The sequence below is a fragment of the Eptatretus burgeri genome, chromosome 3 (genome assembly GCF_056783735.1).
Source record: "Eptatretus burgeri isolate ZD-2024b chromosome 3, Ebu_testis_v1, whole genome shotgun sequence".
In the NCBI taxonomy this organism is placed as follows: domain Eukaryota; kingdom Metazoa; phylum Chordata; class Myxini; order Myxiniformes; family Myxinidae; genus Eptatretus; species Eptatretus burgeri.
The window spans coordinates 67,768,983-67,782,257 of NC_140963.1; the positions used below are offsets into that span (position 1 = coordinate 67,768,983).

At 40.2% G+C, this 13,275-nt stretch overlaps 1 pseudogene; it reads right to left on the reverse strand.

Moving 5' to 3' along the window:
- Positions 1–5,365: 5,365 nt before the first annotated feature.
- LOC147030115 (uncharacterized) lies at positions 5,366–7,171 on the reverse strand (annotated as a pseudogene).
- Positions 7,172–13,275: the final 6,104 nt, after the last annotated feature.

Genomic DNA, 13,275 nt, shown 5'->3' on the forward strand with positions numbered 1-13,275 from the left:
CTATTTGTATGTGGAGGGTGAGTATGCCTAAAACAAACGATTCTATCACACCAAAGGTCATTTTAGCCATCTTTGGTCACAATTCCATCAGTAGCTTCTGAGAAAAAGTTGCAAGTGTTTACAGTTGGACTGATGGACAGAAGATGTGCCATCCCATTAGCTCACCTGAACTATGTTCCAGGTGAGCTAAAAATAAAAGGCATTACTTTCCTACTAACCCTCATATATTATACCAAATACACATTTTATAACAGTTCATGCACTTATCCCGTGACATCTGCTTTGTGCACCACTTGAAGCCCTGAGGAAGGAGGATGATTGCACATCCTCAAGAAGGCTGAAGAATAAAAATGGTTGAAAGGTTAAAAAGGATGGCGCTGAGGTGCATTTGGCTGACAGGTGTCAATTCAGTCGAACCCTTCGCATATCGAAGTTACTTTTGGGGGTAATTCCCTGTGGTGATACTATGTCATCAAACAACCACGTTTGTGTGTGTGTGTGTGTGTGTGTGTGTGTGTGTGTGTGTGTGTGTGTGTGTGTGTGTGTGTGTAATCAACATTGCTCATATCTGACCTTAAATTACCTGATAAAGTCAATGAAGGAAAGGGAATGGATATTCTTTCAAAAGAAATGGGGCAGGATGTGAAAAAACTTGGACGACAAATGGGACGGATTGTCGTTTGGACGACATTTACACCTCCAAGCAACGAGCCTGCACTGGGGATATATTGGAACCTTTGTCATTTCAGGACAAAGTTTCCTTAGATTGCCTGATCGTGAACTCTACTACATGTCAACAAACTAAGCACAAGCAGAGGCTAAGGTATGGTGTGATGTGATCAGGGTAAAAATAAGAGCTGGAGGTCAGGTAGTATTGAAATGATGTTCAGAGTAGTGCTTGCTTGTCATTTGGCTTCCTTAAATACATACCTTGAGACTCTGTGTCATCGGTTTCCAAAAGACTTTCATGGCAAAATGAGTAGGTACAGTGCTCTCACCTGTTATTGCGTCAACACCTGTTTGGAAATATATGTAACTGAGATTAATAACAAAGAACAATCGCCTCTGTGATGAATAGACAATTATATTGTGGGCAATGGTTGTTTCTACAAACTTTGGGTAGAACCGGTCATTCGAAAAGCGCACCTGTCCTTTCTTTCGTCAATGTCCTTTTCAAGGTTCTACACCGAGAGCAAACTTTTCCACCATACATTAATTACATGTCCATATGTTGATGCATCTTCTACTTCACACAGCAGTTAAATGAAACGCCAGACTGTGTATAGTGATCCTGTTTTGATGCTGAACTTGTTGGTGACAAATGACCAATGAACAGATGGTACACCCATCAGATGACCTACAGAAATTTCCCGTTAACCAGAACCCATTAAACCCGAGACCCTGGGTCACCGTTTCGAGGATGGGATCAGTGTGTGGTGACCGAGGTCCTTTCTGGAAATGTTGTGACGAGATGTTGCATGCAACCTTCGCTGAAACCGATGAAAATATATCTTTGTGGTGCATGTGGCATGGTGTACAAAATGCAGGTTGAGTTGGCTTGTTTGGCATTGTCGGCTGAATTAATGGCTCATGGTAGTCGCAAATCAAATTCAAATCTCCTGTATCCTCACTATAATTCATGGACCGGTGTTTTTAGATCCTCGTGGAGGATCTCTAAGTCTTACTCACGTTGTTGTTCTTCATCTTCTTCTTGCGGACTTTTTTGTTTCACAGCCTACAGTTTTCATCGAAACTTCCTGAAACTTGGCATATATATATATATATATATATATATATATATATATATATATATATATATATATATATATATATATATATGTATGTATATATATATATATATATATATATATATATATATGTATATAAATATATATATATATATATATATATATATATATGTATATATATATATATATATGTATATATATGTATATGTGTATATATATATATATATGTATATGTATATATATATGTATATGTATATGTATATATATATGTATATATATATGTATATATATATGTATATATATATGTATATATATATATATATATGTATATATATATATATATATATATATATATATATATATATATATATATATATATATAAAATACCCTGTGCAGTAGGGTGCTTCATAATAGGGGGTAACAAAAATAAAAGTATGAATATTCATGCTCCCTGGGTGTGCCTTTGTTCCGTTTGACAGTAGAAACATACACACCAAATATGAAGCAGATTGGAGGATGTTTAGGGGTTCCTCAAGTTGGCACAATATTGTTGAAATTTGCCAAACTGTAACTGACAACTTGCCGTCGAATATGCACAACGCAGTACACTTCACAATTAATATGGTTGTTTGATATTTTCAAAAACCACAGCAGTCATATAGGATGAAAGAATAGTTTTTCCAAGGAGACCTAGATGAGCTTTTTGACATTGCAGTGCAAAATGCCCTTTCCATAATGGACATAATTGTGCCAACTTGAGGAACCCCTAAATATCATGGAATTTTGTTCATTTTTGACCTATAAGTTCTTATGGGGTATTGGAACAAAGGCAAAATCAGGGAGCAGCAAAAATCAAACTTTCATTTTTTTGGAACACCCTACTGTGCAGACTATTTTGAAAATTCCTCCTAGGAAAAAGTTATGACGTCAAAATATCTCCGCGAATGGAAATCACCTAAAAAATTATCTCCGAAACTAGACAAACTTTTTGAATTCTGTTTGCGGGAATCGAACAGGGCATTAGCAAAGATGAATTACCGCACATATGATACATCACTATGACGTCATATCAATTTTTATGACGTCATTCCTATTTTTTGACATTTTTTGTTTCACAACCCAGAGTTTTCATCGGATCTTCGTGAAACTTGCCATGTATATGCAGAAAGCCTACGCGTATCCTAAAGTGTATCCATGGTAACCTCTCTGGGGTCTGAAGCAGCCATGTTTTTTGGCCTGCTCAACCATAGCCTGACTTGGAACAGGCCGCAACGATTTCTCAACAATAAAGTTGTTTTTTCACTTTCCTCACTCATACTATCAAATGCCCTCGATATCAGTACATATAAAAGGAAAAAACGTTCACATCTCACATCGACTGATTGTGTTGTACCCGCAGTGACGTGCGGTCCCTCGAGTGGTGCCTCGCTGGCTGAAAGCGTTGTGCAATTCCATTTTCAGACAACATCGCTTTGTTTAACTTGTTTGTGTGATGTGTTTTCATTATATACCCATCACTTCGACATTCATCGAGACAAATTCATACACTTCAACATTCACATTTATCGACAAATCATTTGATCACTGTGATGCCCAAATATCAGCTGCAGCAGGTAACTATGTCTGGACGGGAATTCGTCTCCGGACGTGTCCAAGCGGTGTTTGTCTCTGGCCAGCTTGGCTCCAGATGCGACTGGGCGGTGTTTGTCTCTGGACATGCCCGGGTGGGGTTCATCTCCATACACCTCCGGGTGGACATTCCATTGCACATCTGCCTTCCCTTCCTCTCACCTAGCACTGTCTTCCCTTTCCCCACCTCCCCCCCCCTCGCTTCTCCATCTCTCCTCACTCCCCCATCCCTCCTTCCACCCCCTCCCTCCTCTCACTCCTCTCTCCCCGATCTCTCGCCTCTCTTCTGGCTCTCTCTCCCCCACCCCTCTCTCCCTCTTCCCCTCTCTTTTTTCTCTCTCCCCCCCTTTAGTATTCCCATCAGTAAAGTGATTAGTGCTATTTTCTGATATATATATATATATATATATATATATATATATATATATATATATATATATATATATATGTGTGTGTGTGTGTGTTTGAGAACATAAATGTAATAATCATGTTGTATTTGAATACATTTTCCATTAAAGGGTTATAACAATACATTGTGCTCTGTGCTAAAAACTTTACTTTTCAAGTTAATTATCAATCAAGCTTAATTGGCTCCATTTTACTTTTATCATCACACTTCAACTCATTATGTTAATTTTGGAGAAATTTGCATCGACACCGTAAGTTGGCAAAACATCGTGTACAGCCATCATACATGCGTGACAGTGTTGGCTGCCTTTAGTCTGACCCCCTAGTAGTCAGATTGGGGATTTGTTCTCATCTTTGTATAAGAAGCAGGAGGTGTCTGCAGTGGACAGGGAAGATCTACTGTCACGTTGGACTGCTCGTGTGAACGGTGAGAAGAAAAATTATGTATTTACACCTGAGGAGTCAGAACAGGCTATTAAGGCCTTAAACTCTTAAAGGAAGATAAAGCACCAGGGAAGGATGGCATTCCAAATGAATTTTATCAGGTGTTTTCACCAGACATTAAGGACCCCTTTTTGAAAGTCTGTAATGCTATCTGGACCTTTTGAAAGGTGCCACCGTCGTGGTCTGAATCATTGTTGCCGATGTTCCCAAAGGAAGGGGATTTGAAGGACATCAAATATTGGAGACCGACATATCTCTTTTGAATTTGGATAACAAGATCATGGCGGCTAAGTTATTTAAGCTGTTAGGGTCATTAAAGCAGGAGGAAGCCAACAGTGTATTGCATGGGCATCAGAGGTGTGGCATCAAGGGGGAGGGGAGCATCGGATGTCTTGATTTGTGTCACAGATGCCCTGTCATTGGCAAATAGTAGAAAGGCGGATCTTGCACTCTTGAGTCTGGATTTAGTGAAGGCTTTCGACAGCGTCTCACTGGAGTACCTATGTGAGGTGTTGTGGGCATTGTCGTTTGGTCTGGCTGTAATTGGAGCTCTTGAGAAGCTTCACGAACATGCTGTGTCCGGGGTCATATCGAATAATAGGTTGGAAGCTGAAGTTAATATCCAAAGAGGGGTTAGACAAGGGTGTCCTTTGTCTCCCATGCTCTTTGTTCTGCCAACCACTCCTCTTAGTGTATGTCATTTGTAATTTGGTCAACTTTTCATATAGAATCTGGAAACTTGTAATTTTTCACTTCCTATGTTTACAGCGAACACAAAAACAGCTGTTTCCAATTTTTTTTTATTCATAAGCAGTCACCAAAATCCAAAATTTGAGAAATCGCCATATTTTGCCCATTATAGCACATTCAGATATGATAAAAAATATCTGTTCAGCTAAATTTAACCCAATTAGGCATTATTTACAAAGCCCCCAAAAGATGACAGCCAAATATGCACAAAAAGGACGTTCTGTAGTACTGAGAACATACAATTTGAATGGATGTTCAAATACAAAACACAAAGATACTTCGGCATATATAATTATTTAGTCATCCAAGTCCTCATTTTTCTCGTCATCATTTGAATTCTCATCAATTGTGACATTATTGCATGTCTCCTCAGTTCCTTCACACTTGCAGAGCTCTGTACAGGCTAGATTATGTGCCTTACAAGAGCACCGTCCACTGCACTTACTGGTGACACAGGAACACTTCACAAGTTCCACCACAGCCTCCGGTGCTGCTGGAACTTTTGAGACAACTGGGACATAGTGGCCATCCTCCAGTTGTCGCCATCCCAGAGTAACAGGATCCAGTGCAATTGGTACAGCTACTAAGTCTTGCAACCATATGTTGGCTTGTAGGTGTGCGCGCAATATATGCTCAGTGATGCATCCTTGAGTCGGAAGTAGCTTCTCCACACCTTTGACGATTTGATTTATGTGCTTGCAGTATTTGCTGAGAGATGACCGTTGCTGACTGATTCAAATAATGTGTTCGGGCTTCAGTTTTTACTGTGTGCAATGTACATGCCCTTCAAGATCCACAGAATCATGCTATGTAGTTCATGTGGAACTACATCTTCTGCTGAGTTTTCCAGCATTCCATTGAAAACCCATGGGTCCTTTTTGACCTGCTCAATCGATTTACGTAGCACCATGGAAGCTTCGAAGATCTCCTTCATGTTATGATGTGGGTCAGGTCTGTGTACTGCTTCTCCGACTGCTGTGTTTTGTTTGGCTTTGGAATGTATCAGCGTAGGCTTATTTGGCAATAGTGTGAACTGAACGAGTTTGACATTCTTCTCGATTTTCTGTTGCAACCATCTCCGTGCTGTTTGGGCATTTCAAAATCTTGACCAACATTCAATATTGTGTTGTTTTATCTTCGATACATAGTCCTTTACTGCTTCATCGATGGGTATGATTTCACCTTGTTCGATACGCTCCTGTATTTCAGCAAATAACTTGATTTCGGCTGCTATATAGTGAACAGTTGTTTCACTATCATCGGTATTGCCACCGGTAGGGGTATTTGAGGAGGGTAGACCGTCTCCAGCACACTCAAGCTCACGCTTCAGAAGTTACCACTGTTCAGTTATACACTGCTTGTGATACACAATGTCCTGTGACAATGCATCATTGTCAGATATGACATTAGCATAGTTCACTTTCCACTCTGGGTTGTTGGAGTGTTGCACTATATCATGTCTCAGAGTTCCAATATTTCCTGACCGGCATTCGTGCAAAACATCTTGAACTTTGCCTTGGCAGAAAAAGCACTTACTTTTATCGTAGTTCATGGATTTTGAACGAGTGTGCCTTCCTGTTACTGACAGTTCTTCAGGTTCTCCATGGTGCGATGAGGTAGCTGGTCTCCCTATGGTTTGTTGAAGAAGACTAACATCGGATGTTGCACAGGCTCGTTTATATCGCTTTTCATCACGTTTTATATGTTCTTTATTGGTGCTTGCCGCGTAGCATGTTCTGTGCCACACAACATGCTTGTCACTTAGATCACCTGCTGTCAAGTCCCCAATTTTTTCACTGAGTGTAATGAACTCACTGTTCCCAAAACTCGCTCTCAAACGAACCGCTGTCAAGAATTTGTCGTACTTTGAATGTTCCTCAGATTGTGGTGGTTCTTTCAATTGCTCTTGTTTGGAGCTCTGACACTTTATGCATAGTTTATAGTTTATTTCTGTGCGCGCCCTTTTCTCCGGGGGTTCTTCGCTCTGTGCCATGACTTATCTGCAAATAGAGAAAAAACACATAATTGATAATTTTTATGTGAAGATAGGATCAGGCAAGGATATCAGAGTGGTCATATTGATGAGTGTTGGGGATTATGATTATGATGTCTATTATAGATCTTCTACTGCATACACTGTGTCTGAAAATACGAAACGAAATTTGTCATCAAAATTTTTATCGATTTTTCGTCACTCGCTGGCCGCCAACTTGGATTTTTGTCATTAGGCCAAAAAAAAAAAATGTTGCATTGGCGTAACCCGCCCGACCCTAAAAATTCCGCCGACCCTACGTTTTTTTTTTGTTTTTTTGCTATCGAAAAATTTTGCCGACCCTATTTTATTGCTATTTTTGTTGTTTTGCTATCGTTTTCAAGTATCTTGTTGATTGCGATCACGATCGCAAAAACCCGGAAGTGTTTCGGACAGAACCCGCCGACAAAAAGGGTGGTACTCGAGCCGGGGGAGATTTTGGGAGGGATTTATTAGGAAAAAAAAAAAAAAAAAAGATCCCGACCGACCTACCCTATTTTTCAGTGACCCGTTACGCCAATGCAACATTTTTTTTTTTTTGGCCTTAGCAATGTTTGGAAAAATTGGAAACAGCTGATTTGTTGTCCTATGTGATCTTAGGAAGTGAAAAAACCACAAGTTTCCAGATTCTATATGAAAAGTTGACCATTGTATGAATTGCTACATAACAACATACACTATCTGGTCTATGCACCTGAAGATAAAGTGAAAGGTTTCAGGATTCCGGGAATGGCGGATCATAGCATGTCATGCTTGGCATATGGGGACGATCTTGTTATTTCTGCTGGAGTTGACTGCTCATTATGGAGCACAGCTCATTGCTGTAAGGTGTTCTCCAAGGCATCTGGTTTCCATATTTTGACAAAAGCAGTATTTTGCTTCTGGGAAAGGGCTTTGATGTGCCTATGCTACATCTGACATTTGGAGGTTGTGACAATCAGGTAGAAGGTTTGAGGAGTGTTTTAAATTAGGCCATGTGTGCTGTGAATAATTGGTATGAAAAGTTGTCTCACGTCAAAAGTTGTCTTCATGGATGGAAGGAGCAGAAGGTTTTGTGGAGAGAGAGAAGTCCCTTGTAGTGAACGGGCAGATTTTTCCTGTGTCGAGGACACTTGCGGAGGTGCTACCTCCTCTACTTTTGGTTGTCTGCAGATTGAAGGGCTTAATTTATAACTTCTTTAGTGCAAAGTGGATTTTTAAACTCAAATGGGAACAGCTGTGTAAAAGTAATCGAAGTGATGGGAGGCAGGGCTTGGCTGGATCTTCCCTTGCTGCTTCAAGTAGCCTCGCTTGCACGTCATCTGAAATTGATGGGGGATGGGCCACGGGAGTTGGGCCTGTCGGTTCGGTTTAACATAGGCCCAATTATGCGGGGTTGGGAATTGTTTGAGTTCAGGCAGTCACGCCCTTACAATTGGTTTCCACCTTCTCCTTATGGCCTGTTGAAGCTTCTTGTTACACGTATTGACTTGAAAAACGCGAGTGATGCAAGTTATTCATCACTTAAGTCTTGAGCTCTGAGTAGTCAGGCAGTTCGCAAAATTAGAAATATGACAAGTGAGAGATGTTCAGCAATTTGGTCATCCATTTCACTGCCTACCATGCCAGGAAGTCACAGTGACTTGGCATGACTGCATGTTAATTAACTGCTTCCTTCACGATTTACATGTGTAAAACGTGGCCTTGGCAACACATTGATTTGTCCATATAGGGGATGTAAGGTCCCAGAATCTGTTACTCACTATATATGGTCGTGCATATTGGCTCAGAGGGCATGGGATATTATCCATGCAAGATGGCTTGTTCGTATGAAACCTAGTATTCCTCTGACCTGTAATATTATAACTTGGAGTTTGTGGTTCAGTTCCTCCTTTCTTCCAGATGAGAAGGTCGTCTTTTGGAAGATTCTTAGTGTGACGAAAATGGCCCTGTGGAAGTGTAGATGTCATGCGGTGTTTGGGAAGGACGAGTGGGACCCCGCTCTCTTCATTGCCATTTTCTGGAGTGAAATTGCTATGTTCCTTGGACTCCTGACAAGAACTTTGTCGAAGGAGAAGGCCTTGTGGAGGGCATTGTTTCTGAGGAGGATATAGTTAATGTCTTTGTGTCCATTCATCTATTGGGACCATACTCTGTGCAGAGCGTTGGTGCTCCAAAAGCAGTCTCCTGGACCATTGGGCGCAATCCTGGATGGGTCACCACTCCGAAGCAGGATACTCGAATGGCTCAATCATCCCAGTAAGCTGGTACTTATTTTGCTGACCTCAGAAGGATGACAGGCTGAGTCAATCCCACCTGGTATTAATTCAAAGGCCAAGCGGGATTTGAAATCGTGAGCCGAGGATCCCAAGCCCGCCACCCCAACCATTAAGCCAACACCATGCATAATGTCTGTGTTCTGGACATTATTTGCAGTGGGATGGAAAATAATGCTAATATTTTCAAATTTTTCTTTATTATTACCTCTGCGATCGAAGGTGAAGGAGGTTACAGGTATAGTAGGTTTTAACTTATAACTTCAGCAGCGTACAAACGATCACATTTTCCTTTGTACTCGTGGCTGTTTCCAATGCAGTTGGTTATCTTTACATGAATGAACTGGGTTTACTTTAGAAAGGTTATGGAGTTTCTCTTTGTGAGTTTCAAAGCTGATAACACCCGATTTCTGAGCTGTTTGCTGTATTAACATGTTCTCCAAATTACAGAGCTAATTGTTTTTGTACCCCTCACGTTATGATTGGCAGCTTTTTATAAATAATGTTAATGCATATCTCCTTGAAATGTCTTTTATGCAACATTGTGTTTTTAAAACCATTTAATATCGAAATTCCCTCAAAACAAGGGGAAAACTACACAAGCTTTTTGGGTTGTATACAGTCCGTACTGTATTTGATAATCACACTCCAATGTATTTGACTCCAATCAGCTGATGCCAAGAAACTAAAAGTTGCGAGAAAAAAAATAGGTGTGTGTGTGTGTGTGTGTGTGTGTGTGTGTGTGTGTGTGTGTGTGTGTGTGTGTGTGTGTGTGTGTGTGTGCGCGCGTGCGTGTGCGCAGGGCCGTCTTAACAGAATTGTAGGCCCTGGGCTAAGCAATGCACTGGGGCCCCTATCCACCCTCCCATGGGAATAAAAATGCAAACACATGAACACTTAAAACACAAGCAAACACCAACACACAACCTCGCACCAATTAGGCAATTAAAATCCACAGCTGCAAGTCAGATTAACAATATTATAACAATACAATATTATTGCCTAAACAATACAATATTATTGCAGATTAACAACATTATAAGAAATAACATTTGTCAGATAGTTATGCACAAATTATTTATATTATAAATATGATTTGAAAAGGAATTTGAATCCCAGGCCTTTCCAGCGAGAGGTCGAGTAATTATCCACTCTGCCAAGAGATCGCTCATGAACAACATGGCAGCATGGGTCCCCTAGACCCGTGGGGCCCTGGGCAACTGCCCAGTGTGCCCATGCCTTAAGATGGCCCAATGTGTATGTGTGTGTGTGTGTGTATGTGTGTGTGTGTGTGTGTGTGTGTGTGTGTGTGTGTGTGTGTGTGTGTGTGTGTGTGCGTGTGTGTTCATAAAGCATAACATTTTCTTCTTTCTCTTTCTCTTTCTCTTTCTCTTTCTCTTTCTCTCTCCCTCTCTCTCCCCCCCCCACCTCTCTCTACCCCACCTCCATCTGGACGTGTGCTGCTTGGTATTTGTCTCCAGATGTATCCAGGCGGTGTTTATGTCTGGAAGGAGTTTGTGTCCGGGTGTTGTTTATCTCCGGACGTGTCCGGGCAGTGTTTGGCTCCATCCGGTATTTATAGTACGACCAGTAGAAAATTGCTTTCAGACATTATTTTGTTTCCATCTTCACTGTTATTCTATGCAGAATCATTTTGATGAGACAGTATGAATCATAGTTGACACTCCACCACACATCTGCCTTCCCTTCCTCTCACCTCATGCTGTCTTCCCTTCCCCCACCGCTCCTTGCTCCCCCACTTCTCTCTCTCTCTCTTTCCCCATGTTTTCCTCCCCCCCCCCCCACCCTTCCCTTTCGTATTCTCATCAGTGAAGCGACGGGTGGTGTTTGCTTACTATTTAATAATGTCCATGTAATTGATATTAAAGTACGCTGTTGTCCACGAAATATCTTTATACTCCATGTGGTTTATATAAATCTCCCCCCTTGAACACTAAATCAATGTACAAAAGGTTATTTCTCATGTTTGTTGTTTCCCAGGATGATCTCTCTATACATACATACAGTGTATGTGGAATTCCATTGTCATTTACATTCCTACACTCATGTTAATAAAACAAGACATTTGCATAACAGTTAAAATAATAACAAGAAAAAGAGCAATCAGAGATTGCAGACCCAAGATTTGTTTTGTGTGATGTTTGTGTACAGGTGTGTTTTGCAATTAATGAGACATAAATAATTAGAACTGCCACTTTCTAACTGCTGGCATTGATGACCGGGTACCAAGATGTCCCGCTTTGCTGAAACCCAGCTTTGATTGGACACCGAACCCTGACCCATGACGTTTTTCATTGTTATTCATTGTTCAATTGAATTTCGAATGGGATTAAAATAAATTCAATTCAAATCAAATGGAAGACCAAATAGGAACAGTCCTGCATTGGAGTAATCAGAAGGAACCCAAACAAGAAAATAGCAAAGATGAAGTCATCAGGAGGAACATGTATAGGATTCGCATTTTAGCTGCTACTCCTCTACCCTCAAACCCATCCACGAACAGCCAAGTGAGCCTTATTTAAAAATAGTATAAAAAAAAATCAAATCATTCTGGCTGTATTCCCCATCACTTCGAGATCATAATTGTGAAGTTTCATGTCGATTGATTAAGCGGTTCCAGCGAAAACATATAATATTGACCTTCAATCCAATATGGCTGACAAACCATGTTCCCTGTCATTTATTCCTAAACAAATTTGTACACCCGTGGCTTGGAGAACATTTGTGTGAAGCTTCCCATTGATCTGTCCAGCCATTCTGAAGAAGGTTGTTATAGGTTTTAGGGTAAATCCAATATGGCTGCCAAAGCTTGTCAACTATGACATCATCATATGTGAACCTTTTGTTCCTCATGGATAGGTGATCATACGTGTAAAGTTTCACCTCAATCGGTTCAGCCACTTCAGAGAAGAAGATTTTTTTGTTTTTTTTTTTGTTTTTTTTAAACAATATGGCTGCTGAATCACATGACCGATGATGGCATCAATTATATATTTTTTTTCTGTGGACTATTTTATCCTGAGATGACCCTCAAAAAAATTTCACACATATCAGATGTAGCGAATACATTCATACATTGCATACGTCATGAATGACGTCATGACACAATTAATGATGTCATGACACAATTAATGACATCATGATGCGACTTTGGTACACTCCCAGCAACCTCACCTGTTTTGGTACTTATAAGGTAATAAGTTTTATCGTTAATTGTCACTTTTAAAGTGGTTGAGAACTGTTTGTTTCAAAGGTATGCATAGATATTAGGTATTTTGCTCTAATGGCGGCCATCTTTTTTGACGTCATATTTACACCCTTTCTGATGGTCCAGTTTTGGCCAGCTTTTGATATGTTGTTCTCTGGGGAAAACACTACTGAAAAACACCATAAAACGTTTTCTTGCAATTTTTTTAGGGGAAGTCAGCAGATTGACCCTACGAATAGGATCTTTAACATCCACCAACAAATGCAGGTAGACAGGACACCCAATTTAACATCCATCTGAAGGATGGCACACACATTAAATCAGACTTTTTCCACCTTTATTTGCACATCGTAACCCACAACTTCCACGTGAAAAACGAATTTTACAATTTTTTTTTTACATTTTACATGTAAAATTTTACATGTAAAATTTTACAAATCCTACAAATTTCAGAAAATTAATTAAAACATACAAAACTAGAATCTTACTTTTAATAGCAATTGTAAATTAGCTCAGGTGTAACCAATCACCTTCAAAATCACACACCAAGTTAATTGGCCTCCACCTGTGTTAAATTGTCATGATTCTGATTATTTCAGAGTAAAATCAGCTGTTTCTGTAGGTTTCCTCTGCTGGGTAGTGCATTTCACAGCAAATACTCAACCATGAGACCCACGGAGCTTTCAAAAGACCTCTGGGATAAAGTTGTGGAAAGGCACAGATCAGGGGATGGGTATAAAAAATATTTCAAAGGTCTTGAATATCCCTTGGAGCACAGT